Genomic DNA, 12995 nt, shown 5'->3' with positions numbered 1-12995 from the left:
AACCCTCCACAAGGGGATATTTCAAAGGAATACACATAAACAAGTAAGCACATAACAAATATATTTGATTAATCACACACAATTATACGTTTGATATTTTTGATATATATATGTGTGTGTGTGTGTGTGTGCGTGTCTAGGGTAAGGATCATAAGAGAATCATTGGCAAATTGAGAACTTTAAGAACCATTTTGAGCCACAAAAAAAACCTCTAAAAAAATATTTAAAAAATTATAAAACAAAAAAAAGCAAAAATTTTAAAAAATTAAAAAAAACCAAAATTCTTATATTTCATTCCGGTTTCACTAAAAAAAACCGATTTTTTTTTCTTTTTAATTCGTATTATACCTATACACATATGTATACTTTCATTTAATCTCTAGTTACGTAATGTACACATATGTACATCATCATTTACCTTAAATTATACATATGTGTATAGGAAAAAACATGTGTGTACATATTATACATATATGTATAATAAAAAAAAACCAATTTTTTTTTCTTTTTAATTCGTATTATACCTATACACATATGTATACTTTCATTTAATCTCTAGTTACGTAATGTACATATATGTACATTATCATTTACCTTAAATTATACATATGTGTATAGGAAAAAACATGTGTATAAATATATGCACATATTATACATATATGTATAATTTAACTATATCGAGAACTTTTTCTTTTACAGTTTTTTTTAGAAACTAGGATGATAAATAAGAATTTTGGTTTTTTTACTTTTTTTATTTTTGTGTTTTTTTTATGATTTTTTTTTATTTTTAGGTTTTTTGTGGTCCAAAATGGTTCTCATAGTTCTCAATTCCCAAAAAGTTCTCACATGATCCTGATCCTATATATATATATAGTATGATATACGCATATGTCCCCAAAATGTTGTGAAAATTGAGTAAAATAGGGGAATGATAAAACTCACCTTAGATTAAATGCAAGAGAATATAATTAAGATAAACGAACTAAAGATTAAGCGAGTCGTCCACTAAGCGTCGAACGGGATTAATGATTAGAACATGAAACTTTGAGATATGATAATATAAGTAAAAACGAACTTAATGCTGCTGGAATCAATCCAAACGAATGAGTAGAACTCTAGTTATGTTGAATTAAACGTTTAAACGAGCTGGCACTGACCAGAATCTGAACAACGAGTCGGAAGTCAGGTTTTGGTCAGTAGCCTTAAAATTACGTGTTGGGACTTATATTTTAGACCGACGCATCGAATTATTATTGTTATGGGTGAAAAATATATTTATATTATTGGTCTTATCCAAGAGGCGGATGGAATGAAGACCAAGGCACAAGACCACTATAAATAGACGATTAGGTCATGTGTTTCATTGTGTGTGTGTTTGTATTGAGAGTTTCCACCCGGAGAAGAGCTCTCCCAGGGTGGCGAGCGTTTATGATTATGTATGTATGTATGTATGTATGTATGAGTGTTCTTTGTGACAATCTTTTGGTTAATGAAATCATACTACTACATCTATCTATTTGTGTTTTGATTACAATTGTTCATCCTGTTATTGATTGTTAATCGAATCGAACTCTCCACACCCGTCCAATATTATCGTTCAAGAGCGAATACAAGTTGTTGATTCGATCCTAGCTCAGATCCGAGCTCCTCCGTTAATACCGACTATTCACGCTTCCGCATCGGGGCTCGGTTCTCACAGTTGGTATCAGAGCGGGTTACCGAATCATTCAGACTAACCGCTGAATTTGATTAAATTCGCTCTTGAATCCGCCATGGACGTTAAAGATTGAAGTTTGTTGAAGTTTTTGTGGGTTTTTGCATGGATTTGGATGAAGTTTGATGATTCGAAGATGATTCATGTGAGTTGATGTTTGAGTTGATGATTAGTTCGGAGATTCAACATCGATTTCACATTTATTTGTTCAGTTTCGTCCAGTCTACAGTTTTCGGTTCGTTTTAGGTCGAACTTGTTTATATTTGATGTCCTAGATTTGATTGTGTGATGAAATTGTTGATAGATTCGTGATATAATGATGATTTTAAGACGGTTTGATGAACTTTAAACGGTCCATTTGTGTATCAAAGGTTTAATTTCGGATATAAGATTTTAGGGTTCATATGTTCAAATTGGGGAAAACGAGTTACATGTGTTCAAGATGATTGTTGTATTCACGATTACTTGGTGCTTACCCATGAACATTTTGCCTTAATTCATATTCATGACTAGAAGGGGCTGTAGCCGCGAGTGTCATGGGCAGTTAATTGGGGTTCTAGTTGATATTAGCTGCTGATATGATTGTTATATGTTCGAGCATACTACTGATATTTGAACTGTTGCTAAGCTGAACTGTAGTGATATTTCTGTCAATTCATATCCGGTACAAAGTGATATGCAGCTGGTACAGTTTGCAGATTCATGTCCCAAATGATTGATGCTGTTTTGTTCTCTAATTTACGAACATTAGCTGCAGATTGCTGATGCGATGATTATAAATGAGCAGTTAATTTAGTTTCTGGTGCAGGGGCAGAATGGCAATTAACATGGACTGCATGTGTACTATAGCAATTTTGCTGCTAAAGCTGTTAGTTGCATATTGTTGTGTTCAAGTACTCATTTGCCGGCTGAATTTATATGTCACAGACAGTTAAGAGCAGAATAGATAATCAGCTGCTGACATGAATTTAAGTGATCAAGTTGTTGCTGCTGCAAAAGTGCAGCAGGGGCAATTAAGTAGTTAAGTTGCTGATATGAACTTCGAAAAGGTACAAGCATTGTTGCTGATATGATAATGCTTTAAACAGTTGCTGTAGCTGAATTATTTGCACGAGTTGGTTTTGTGTGGCTGCAACTTAAATTCTGATGAATTATTCCCGAACAATTATGTTAGTTTACTGTTGTTGCTGCACTATTTAGACAAGGGCTGTTTGGTAAATTTGCAACTAATTTCAAGGGTATTTTGGTACATTCAGATTCGTACTGAGTTTAAACAGATGCAGCTGCTGATATGAATGTGGCAGGGGTAAAATGGTCAGGTTGTAGCTGCTGCACTATTTAACGAACAATTAAAATGAGTTTTATAATGGGGTATTTTGGGCTGTTTGCTGCTGATATAATCTGATTTAAACGAACAATTGTTGCTGAAATTTGCTGTTAACGGGCCATTATTGCTGATTAAAACGTGTCTTTAATGAGCTGATTCCTTGCTGAACAAACGTGTTGTTAATGAGCAGATTATTTGCTGGAAAAACGTGCTGAATTTGCTGTTAAAACATGCCAAAATTGTTGTTCAAAGTGCTGTTAACGGGCCAAAATTGCTGATTAAAACATGCTGTTAATGAGCTGATTGTTTGCTGATTTTAGTTCTGAAATGCTGATTTTAGAGCTGATATTGCTGATTTTGGTGCTGAAAATGCTAACCTTAGTGCCGAAATTGATGATTTTGAAGCTGAAACGAGTAGTATGCGTGCAGAAAAAGTTAAGTTTTTACCCCAAGCATATAATCCTTTCTCGAGTACATCTTGTTTTTATTCGAGCATATGCCTTCTCGAGCACACTTTTGTTTTGTCATGAACAATTAGAATTTAATATTCTAAGCATACATGCTCGAAAGGAGTAATCTTAAGTTTGTGTCTCGAGCACACCTTGCTCACGAGAGAAAACATTAATGATCACTCACTAAGCATATCTTTTTACCCTCGAGCACACCTTTACTCAAGAGCATATCTTTATTTGGGCATGCTCGAGAAGGGACTTAAAGGAAATATGTGTGCTCGTGAACAAAAGTTTATGTATGTGAAATATTTCAAGTGTTGGAAGATTTTTGGGACATGACTGATGCAGTTGACTTTCTAAAGTCAAACGGACCAAGATGAAGAAAAGACTAATATTAGCTTACCCGTTGACTTTTTGACCATGTGCTCTTAACAAAAAATGTTTGCCCAAGTATGAGTGACCGTCTGGAAGTAATTTTCTGGTCAACTCGGCTGTTGACCGTGTCGGGTCAACGAGGGGCATTTTGGTCATTTTTAAAGACTTTTTGAGCAAAAATTGGGCAAAATTCACCAAAACTTCACGACTTCAACAAGGTGCTTACAAGATCAAGATGGTTGATTTTTCCGGATCATTTCATGAGTTGACCAAGTCAAATGTCAACTATCAACCACAAAGGTATCATTTTATTTCATTTATTTTGAATTTCATCAACAATTCTTGATAGGGATGGTCAAGATTGTTGGAATTGAAGAGTTTTATGTTTTCACCCGCACTTGATTTGAAGACACGTTCGTTAAAGACGCAACGAAATTGAGGGAGTAAAAATTCTTGAATTTCATTGCAAATTGCTTACTTCAAATCAAGTGAAAAGACTCAAGTTAAGGAAAAGTTGATCAAGATCAATAATCCAAGATTCTTTATAGATGTTTATTGTTTGAGCATCGATATGTTTATCCGAAAGGTATCCTATCTGTTGCACGAGCACAATGGACAAGTCTTTCATGAAGTATTACGAGCACAAGGAAATGTTTATGTTGTTTGAGAATCGATATGTTTACCCGAAAGGTATCTTATCTATTGCACGAGCACAGTAGACAAGTCCTGAACTTTAATGAAGTCCTTCGAGCACAACGGAATGACTGCTGTTCGAGCATCGATATGTTTACCCGAAAGGTATCTTATCTATTGCTCGAGCATGAGTCTTCAGATTTCCTAGTACGGTTTGAAGAAGATTTACAAGGGAAGAAACAAATTTGAAGAATGGAAGATTATTTGATGATCACATTGAGTTTATTTCTTTTTGTGATGACCTTGTTACTTGAAGTTGATCTTTGAAGCTCAAAGCCTCGTTCATATTCCCATACAACTATATCCAAAAGTGATATAAGAGTGATAATTCGAAATGAACAATGGGAGAAGCTTAACGTGAGGAGGAGAATTTCAATGAAAGACAATGGTTTTTGAGGTGATCATGAAAGAAATTCGATGGCATCGGTCTAAGGGGGAGATTGTTGGGACTTATATTTTAGACCGACGCATCGAATTATTATTGTTATGGGTGAAAAAAATATTTATATTATTGGTCTTATCCAAGAGGCGGATGGAGTGAAGACCAAGGCACAAGACCACTATAAATAGAAGATTAGGTCATGTGTTTCATTGTGTGTGTGTTTGTATTGAGAGTTTCCACCCGGGGAAGAGCTCTCCCCGGGTGGCGAGCGTTTATGATTATGTATGTATGTATGTATGTATGTATGTATGTATGTATGTATGTATGAGTGTTCTTTGTGACAATCTTTTGGTTAATGAAATCATACTACTACATCTATCTATTTGTGTTTCGATTACAATTGTTCATCCTGGTATTAATTGTTAATCGAATCGAACTCTCCACACCCGTCCAATATTATCGTTCAAGAGCGAATACAAGTTGTTGATTCGATCCTAGCTCAGATCCGAGCTCCTCCGTTAATACCGACTATTCACGCTTCCGCATCGGGGCTCGGTTCTCACATTACGTTAAGAGAATAAAAGTCTTCTAGACCGAACGTTGAATCCGACCAGAAGTATGAGAAACCTGATAGTCAAAGTTATTGACTATTTGCCCTTAAACGGGTTTGACTCTAATTGACCCGTCAATATCCCTCAATCTCTGAAATTGATTGAGGGTTATCGACAAGTGAGTATTAATGAACGTTTGATCAGTTAACAACTTACCCGGATGGTGTTTGTATTAGTGAGAAATCGAGGTCAAAGGCTTAACGAATGTCAAAGTCAAACTGCAGCTCTTAGTCTTCAAGTAAACGAGCAAACACGAGCAAGAAAACGTCGGGTATAGGGTATGTGATGGCTGGGAATACTTGGTTGCAGTTAACTTTAGGGTTTGGAGTTATGATGTGTTTATATAGGGGTTAAACCAACTTGTTGGACAAGAAACGGGTCGATTTTGGTAACCGAATCACACAATTAAGAACGAAATCGGGTCTTTAAATTATCGATATGGTAACCAAATTACTTTGTATGAACCTATACATCATTACACACTAAATACAATAACTTGTGGCTCAAATTTCGTGATTTGGGGTTGATTTAGGAAAGATTTAGCATTAAATGAAGATCTTAAACGAATCTGGCTGATTTAGCTGAATCTTCGCGCCGCGCTAAGATGCAAGGCTTGCATCTTCGCGCCGCGTGAAGGTGCAACTTCACCATACTTTCAACTTTTGACAGTTTTAGTCCCTGTAGTTTCAAAAACGCATTTTTAAGCCATTTTAAGCGATTTTAAGAGTTTCTATAGGCTATTTGGCACAAATGAAAGTTAAGGAATTATAAACTAAGATAAAAATAATTATTTCAATAATAATTGCATAACTTTATTAACGAAAAAGATCCGAATAATGTTCGTAACCCGATAAACAAATACAAATATGAGTACGGAAAACCCGAAATGTTACAGATAGCTTGAGCAACGGTACGAATGATGAGGTGATAAGGACATAGTGGATACGCCGCTGGTACATCCTGTATATAAGTGCCCTTATCGGATTGTCATTTGAAGCGTTGCTTCGGTCATATCAAACTTAAAGGACTAAAAGTGACAAAGTGTGAAAGACCAACCCTCCAGTGGCCAGAGCGCTGCGCAAAGGCAGGCCTAGGGCCAGCCGCGCGGCGCTGTGATGGTGCTAGGCAAATTCTTAACTCGATATCGTTTCCTTTGTTCGTTTATGGTATAAAATCGTTTATATTAAGCGTAATCGGGAGAATTAAGGAAAAAGCAAACATATTATAGTCAAGTACAAGTCCTAAATCGTTTTCCTACTGCCCAAGATCAAATCTTTATGAATATTTCGGTGATTCTCTCATTTAATATTATATATTCTTCCTAAACGAGTTAAAAAGCCCATGAATAGTTCATTTTTGTAATCTCTATATAAACAAGCCTCATTGACCTGCCACAAAACTTTGCATAAACCCTACCAAGGCAGCCTCAGCCGTTATTAACCTCTGCCATCTCATATTCTCTCGGTTTTTGGTGTCTTGTTAAAGAACCGTTCATAAGCCGGTTGACTTTGCAAGTCTAAGGACCTTTGACTCGATATATCTCCTTGTTCGTTCACTTTCCGGGTAAGTTGTAAACTCAGTTTTCGTTCATAATCATTATGTGAATATCAGTTATGTTATTTGCTAATTGCTACATGTTTAATTGTTTACTTGACAACATTCGGAGATGTCCAACATATCCCCTTTATATAGGGTTCTCATTAGTATGATCATACGACCGTCATAGTAACCGGAGCTCGATTCGCTTGACAAAGGTAAACCGATAATTTTAGTCATTGTAATCAATGCCCGATTCGCTTAGCATCGATTCATTGGCACACTAGTACAACTTGATTTTGGTTTGTTAAGGTTTGATTGATTATTAACACATAGATTGGTTTGCACATTTAACACTTATCATTTATTATTTATTTATTATATAACTATTTGTTGTGTCAAAATTGGTGATCATCTCACTCAACATGTGTTGTTGACAAACTCCATTTTCTACGCATATGCAGGTTGTTTGTATTAAAGATTGAAGTTGGACACGTAGACAAGACCTTAGGATATAATCAAGATAATCATAATTTGAGCTTATATTTATATATTTAAATTGTTTGTTGTATTTGGATAATGTGGTATTCTTTGAATAAAATAATTAATTAGATATTGTCATTTATATTATGATAGTATCTTCGAGCTGTGAGCAACGGATCACGCCTCGGCATTTCCGCCTTAGATTGGGGTGTGACATGTTACACATGGACGAAAAATATATAAAACTTCACAAACACACACACATGTGTGTGCGCGCACACACGCGCATGTGTGTTATATACATTTTAACGAATTGTAACGTCAGATAATCTAGCATTATTATTATTATTATTATTATTATTATTATAAGGTATCACATTGTTACTTTAATTAAAAGAACCCAACATACAAAGACAAATAGAATGTAAATTATGAAGCGTAAACATGTATATATTGTAACATACGTTGTGTGTTATAAAAACTATTTTTAATGAAATTATAAATATTTAAGTACACAACATAAAAAAATGCTAAAAATATGAATATAACAATGAGATATAATTATAATTTTTAAAAACCGCATGTTTAATAAAGCAACAATATAATTCAAACATCGTGACTTAAACCACCATTTCAATCTAAGTATCCAGTACAAACGTTCATAAATAATTTTCCAAAATAAAAAAATAATAATAATAACAAAGTCTCAAAATTTTAAAAAAATAATGATGAAAACAATTAATAGTCTTTATTATCCAATAAATGATTATTATAACAATTTATTTTGAAACTTTCTTTAACTTAGTAGTTATGCTTAAAATTAATATTCAATTAACATGTGGAAATTATATAAATGAAAAATTAATGAGTTGTAAGCCTATACGGACATGCTAGTTGAATGTCAGATGAAAATCTTGCATTGCTTTAATAATATAGTAAGAAGATTTCATGGTTGAGACTTCTCTTAATATTATAAACATTAATTTAGATTTACAAGTAGGTTTAAAAGGCAATGAGTGAGGCTTTATAAAAAAATAAAAGAGAAAAAAGATGTCTTGAATTATTTTAAGAAAACATTATTTGCATACTACTTGTTTAAAGTTTAATTGTTTTTAATCGTATGATGATTAGGTTAAACTTTGAACCCAGATTTTATGGTATATGCACAATGAGAATCTTCTTGTTTTCATGAGTTTCATGAGGGTACAGAAACTAGGATTATATGCTATTACTTTTTTTAAAATAGTGTATCAATTATTAATAAATTACCATGTGATATTTATTAAATTCAAACACTCATTAATAAATTATACTATTTATTATTACATAAGAAACCTTATATTTAAAAATTGTATTAGAAAGTTTATACGATACTGATATTAACTTTTAAGTTAGCAAAAGATTAACAACACTTATTAGTTAAAAGAAAAAAGGAAGAAAAAAAAAACACACCACACCACACACGTAGAAACTTAAAATAATAATTGGTGATCGACCTAAATAATTCATGTTTTAAAGAAAAATCCCACACATTAGAAACTTAACATAATAATTGGAGATCGACATAATGATCATTTTACGTATTAGGGCTTCTTCGGTAGAGAAACTCATAAACGAGTCCACATGGGCAACTACTCAAACAATGAAAATGTGTCTCACAGCAATTGAAAAACACCTATCGACAGTATTTTTTCATCCCTTCACTCATATAAACCCGTTTTAGTGTGTACTTTAAGGGGGGAAAAGCCGAAGTGTTTTTACATCTATAATACAAGAAAGAAAAGGCTGATTTATGTATAAAGCATTTTTAATGAAGGACATTTATCTAAGTAAGCTTCTAAGTGATACATCTACATCATGTTGGTGATCGTAATCACGATATTTAGTATGTGAGACTCTTTTAAATTCGATCTGTCACTACGTAGTTCGTATTATCTTTTAACAAGTGTGAGAATGAAAATGAAACACCTAGTTAAATAGCTGTCTACTTATTAATAGATTAAAAGCTTTCATGATCAAAGCAGGTGGATTGGATTGCATTCAATGTTGTAATCGATGGGTGGGTAGAAATTAAAAAAGTTTTGATATGGAGAAGACATGAGAGATACCTTTAAAGGCGTGTGACATTGATATTGACTTCGACTTTGACATTTTGATGTTACTTTTATATTGTTTGACCAAAATTTTATAGAAATTAATACAAGGGGAAAAAATAATAAATTCGTAACGATACCATTTATCTTTAGCCGTGCCATCAATTTCATTTAAATAGACCAAATAGTTATATTTTTACAATAAACTTTGTCCCATATAGATCTTGAAATATATGGAACGCTAGTCTAATGTTCGGGTCAACGAGTTGATTTTTGTGAACTATTCAATATCGTCTTTATAAACGGTTGAAACGAAATTAAAGTTCATTTAATAAACAAGTTTGAACCCAAATTTAATATATCGAGTTTGAGTAGGCAAGTGAGACCTGATGAAGTTGATGTCAGGATTACGAGAATAAAGATAGAAAGTGGAAAGGTGTTTCACCAAAACCATTGCAATGGATCGACAACTATACAAGGAAGTTGGTATGATTTGTTATCACAAAAAAATAATTCTCGTTCTTTGATAAAACTCTTTCTGTCTTCACTGATTATTAATTACGTTAAATGCGAAAAATCTTGATCCAAAAGTGAACTTTACAAAAATTCAGAATGATATATGGACTATAAGAAGTTTGCGAAACCTACAAGTATGACATTAGAGAACATTAATCATTTTAACACTACTAATAATTGTTATAATCATATAACATTTTGAGTTCTGACGTCGATTCCGCGAACTCCATCCAATCTAACTGATTAGACCACGCGGCAGGTTGTGATGTTGCCATGTCACTCTTCTTCTTCTTTCAATTACGTTCTTTTAATAAAATATTTTCTTTAAAAATAATATGTGTTGTTTCCTAATTTATAGTTACGATTTAGTTTCGGCATTATCAATACCGATCAAATTCGTGTCCTTTCGTCGTTGTAAACGCACACGTTTTTTTAAATTTGTTAATATATTCTATTCGGCATTGACGGGTTTATTTTTATGTTTAGTTATGCTACAGTAACCCAATACTGACCGAATTCGCATCGATCCATAGCCACACAGGGCGAGTTTTACCAACTAATTACACTTCTTTTTAAATATGTTTTTTTATCAAAAGTTACACAGGTGCCAATTCTTTTCTTGGCGTTTACAAATTTATTATTTGGATTTATATATTGCCGTTACCCTCCAAAACCTAACTGATACCGGTAGAATTCGTATCGTTACGATACCCGGATATTTTGTTACCAGGATGTATATAATTGAATGTTAGGTTGAAGGATGATGTGCCAATAAACATTGATTTACCTTGACCTACATATATAGATTTAGCATGCAAGATAGATGTCGTTCAGAAAAGACTATTGCCATTTAGGTGCAAACGTGGATGCTAAAATCAATGCCTTGGAAGGGTGGTAAACATGCCTCAAAATATCCCGTACTAGATATTTTACTTTTACAAAATATTCTGCTCATGATATCATATATTCCATACAATAAAGAGATTTCATCCTAATAACTTAGAGATCTTACAAGTTCATTTTTACTAAATGTACCATCCTAATAACTTAACTTAGATCATTTCTTTCCTTACTACTCGCTATGAGGCTAAGCATATAAAAGGTTACATTTGGTGTTACTTTCTTTACTTCAGCTATTTTAAAATGTCCAGTCTAAAACTAAAACCCCCTAATAACTTAAGTTAGAGCTTTCATATCTTTTCTTACTCGCTATGAGGCTAAGCAAATAAAAAGTTACATTTGGTGTTAATTTCTTTGCTTCGGCTATTTTAACCAGTCGAGTCTAAAACTAAAACTTTTAACGACAAACTTACATAAATTTGAAGAACCCATTAAACTTTATTTTACTTTTTTAATGTAACCCAATTAACCCTTAACTTCTTCCACCAATATCTATCTCCCTGTCAACTCTCATAAAGTCTTCCACACTCTTGTCAAGATCCCATCATATTTAACCTTCCATGTAGAAAGAGAAACACATCACTCAACATATTATTAGTTTAAACTACTTTATGTGGGTTCTCAACCTATGTCATTTTCCGGCACAAGTAGGAGACCAATGGTAGTCTTGATGATCATATTCTTTGTACTTCAAGTTTGGTCTTTGAGTTACAACTGTTGTATAGCTACTGCAATAAGAACACCACTACCACACACACCAAGATATGCTAAAGATTCAGATAATATCAGAAGATTTGAGCTTTACAAAAGGTTCTTTAACTCCATCAAAGTCACAAGAGATAAGAGCTTCCAAGATATCAAAAGAACAGTTCCAAGTTGTCCGGATCCTTTACATAACTAAACTAAAAAGTTTGGGTTAATATGTTAGTTTTACTCTCTCTCTACCTCTTAATGGTTTTAATACTTAAGTGCAAACTCGTCGACTTGTGCCTGACGTACGCATCCTTTTCGATCATACATACTGGAACCTCGGTTCACATGACATCAATCTTACTGTTTCATTAAGGTTCGACCTTTTTTTTTTAGTATTTAGGGAGTTATCCAAAATACCTACGTTTTTTTCCCATTATAAGAAATTCTACATTAATAAAAAATATTCAAAAGATTACAATGAATTGACAGGTAAACAGGCAACAAGTTGCACTGCCATCCACTTTTTGAATAAATCATGACATGGATAAATTTTGTAATATTAGGGGCTAAACTGTGGGTACTTTGGTATTGTCATAGAAAAGTAGGTTTATAATGGGTCCTGCTAGGGAGGGACACCTAGACACCCCATATGCATCTCGTATAGAGCTATACGAGCCTTATACGTCCGGTATAGAACTATACGGGGGTATATGGGACCCTATACGGGACGTATTTGTTAGTTTTTTAGCAAAAGTTTGTTGGTATCCCTAGAATTCTCCTTTATAATTTGGTCAGTGATCAAGAACACTATCAGATCATGATGTATGTATTATTTGGATTCGGAATTCATATAGTACAACAATCTTTTCTACTTATGTGTTTTATTTTTATCTTGATGTATAAGTGGCGTAGCCAGAAGAGTTTTCTTTAGGTTCGGAAATTTTTGAGGGACGGACAATCGATTGCCTATTATTAAGTTTTGGGTTTTTCTGTGCGGTTCGGTTAAACGGTTCAGGTCGAGTCACATAATAAAAACAGCAAAAATCAAATTAAATGCAAAAAATTAATGTTATGGGTTTAACAAGTTATTATTTTTAATTGAAATGTGCGTTAAGGTTTCTTATCACACTTACTAAGGGTTCGATGTCAAAGTTTCTACGGGTGTTAAGTTGAAATACACAAATATATAACGCTAATCTTTTGCCAAGCCTATTCCCTTT

Source organism: Bidens hawaiensis, unplaced genomic scaffold (genome assembly GCF_021521415.1).
Source record: "Bidens hawaiensis isolate Kalapana, Puna unplaced genomic scaffold, B.hawaiensis_p1.1 tig00018028_1, whole genome shotgun sequence".
Lineage (NCBI taxonomy): Eukaryota > Viridiplantae > Streptophyta > Magnoliopsida > Asterales > Asteraceae > Bidens > Bidens hawaiensis.
The sequence above is the reverse complement of the archived record's forward strand: the minus strand, read 5'-3'. Positions refer to the sequence as shown.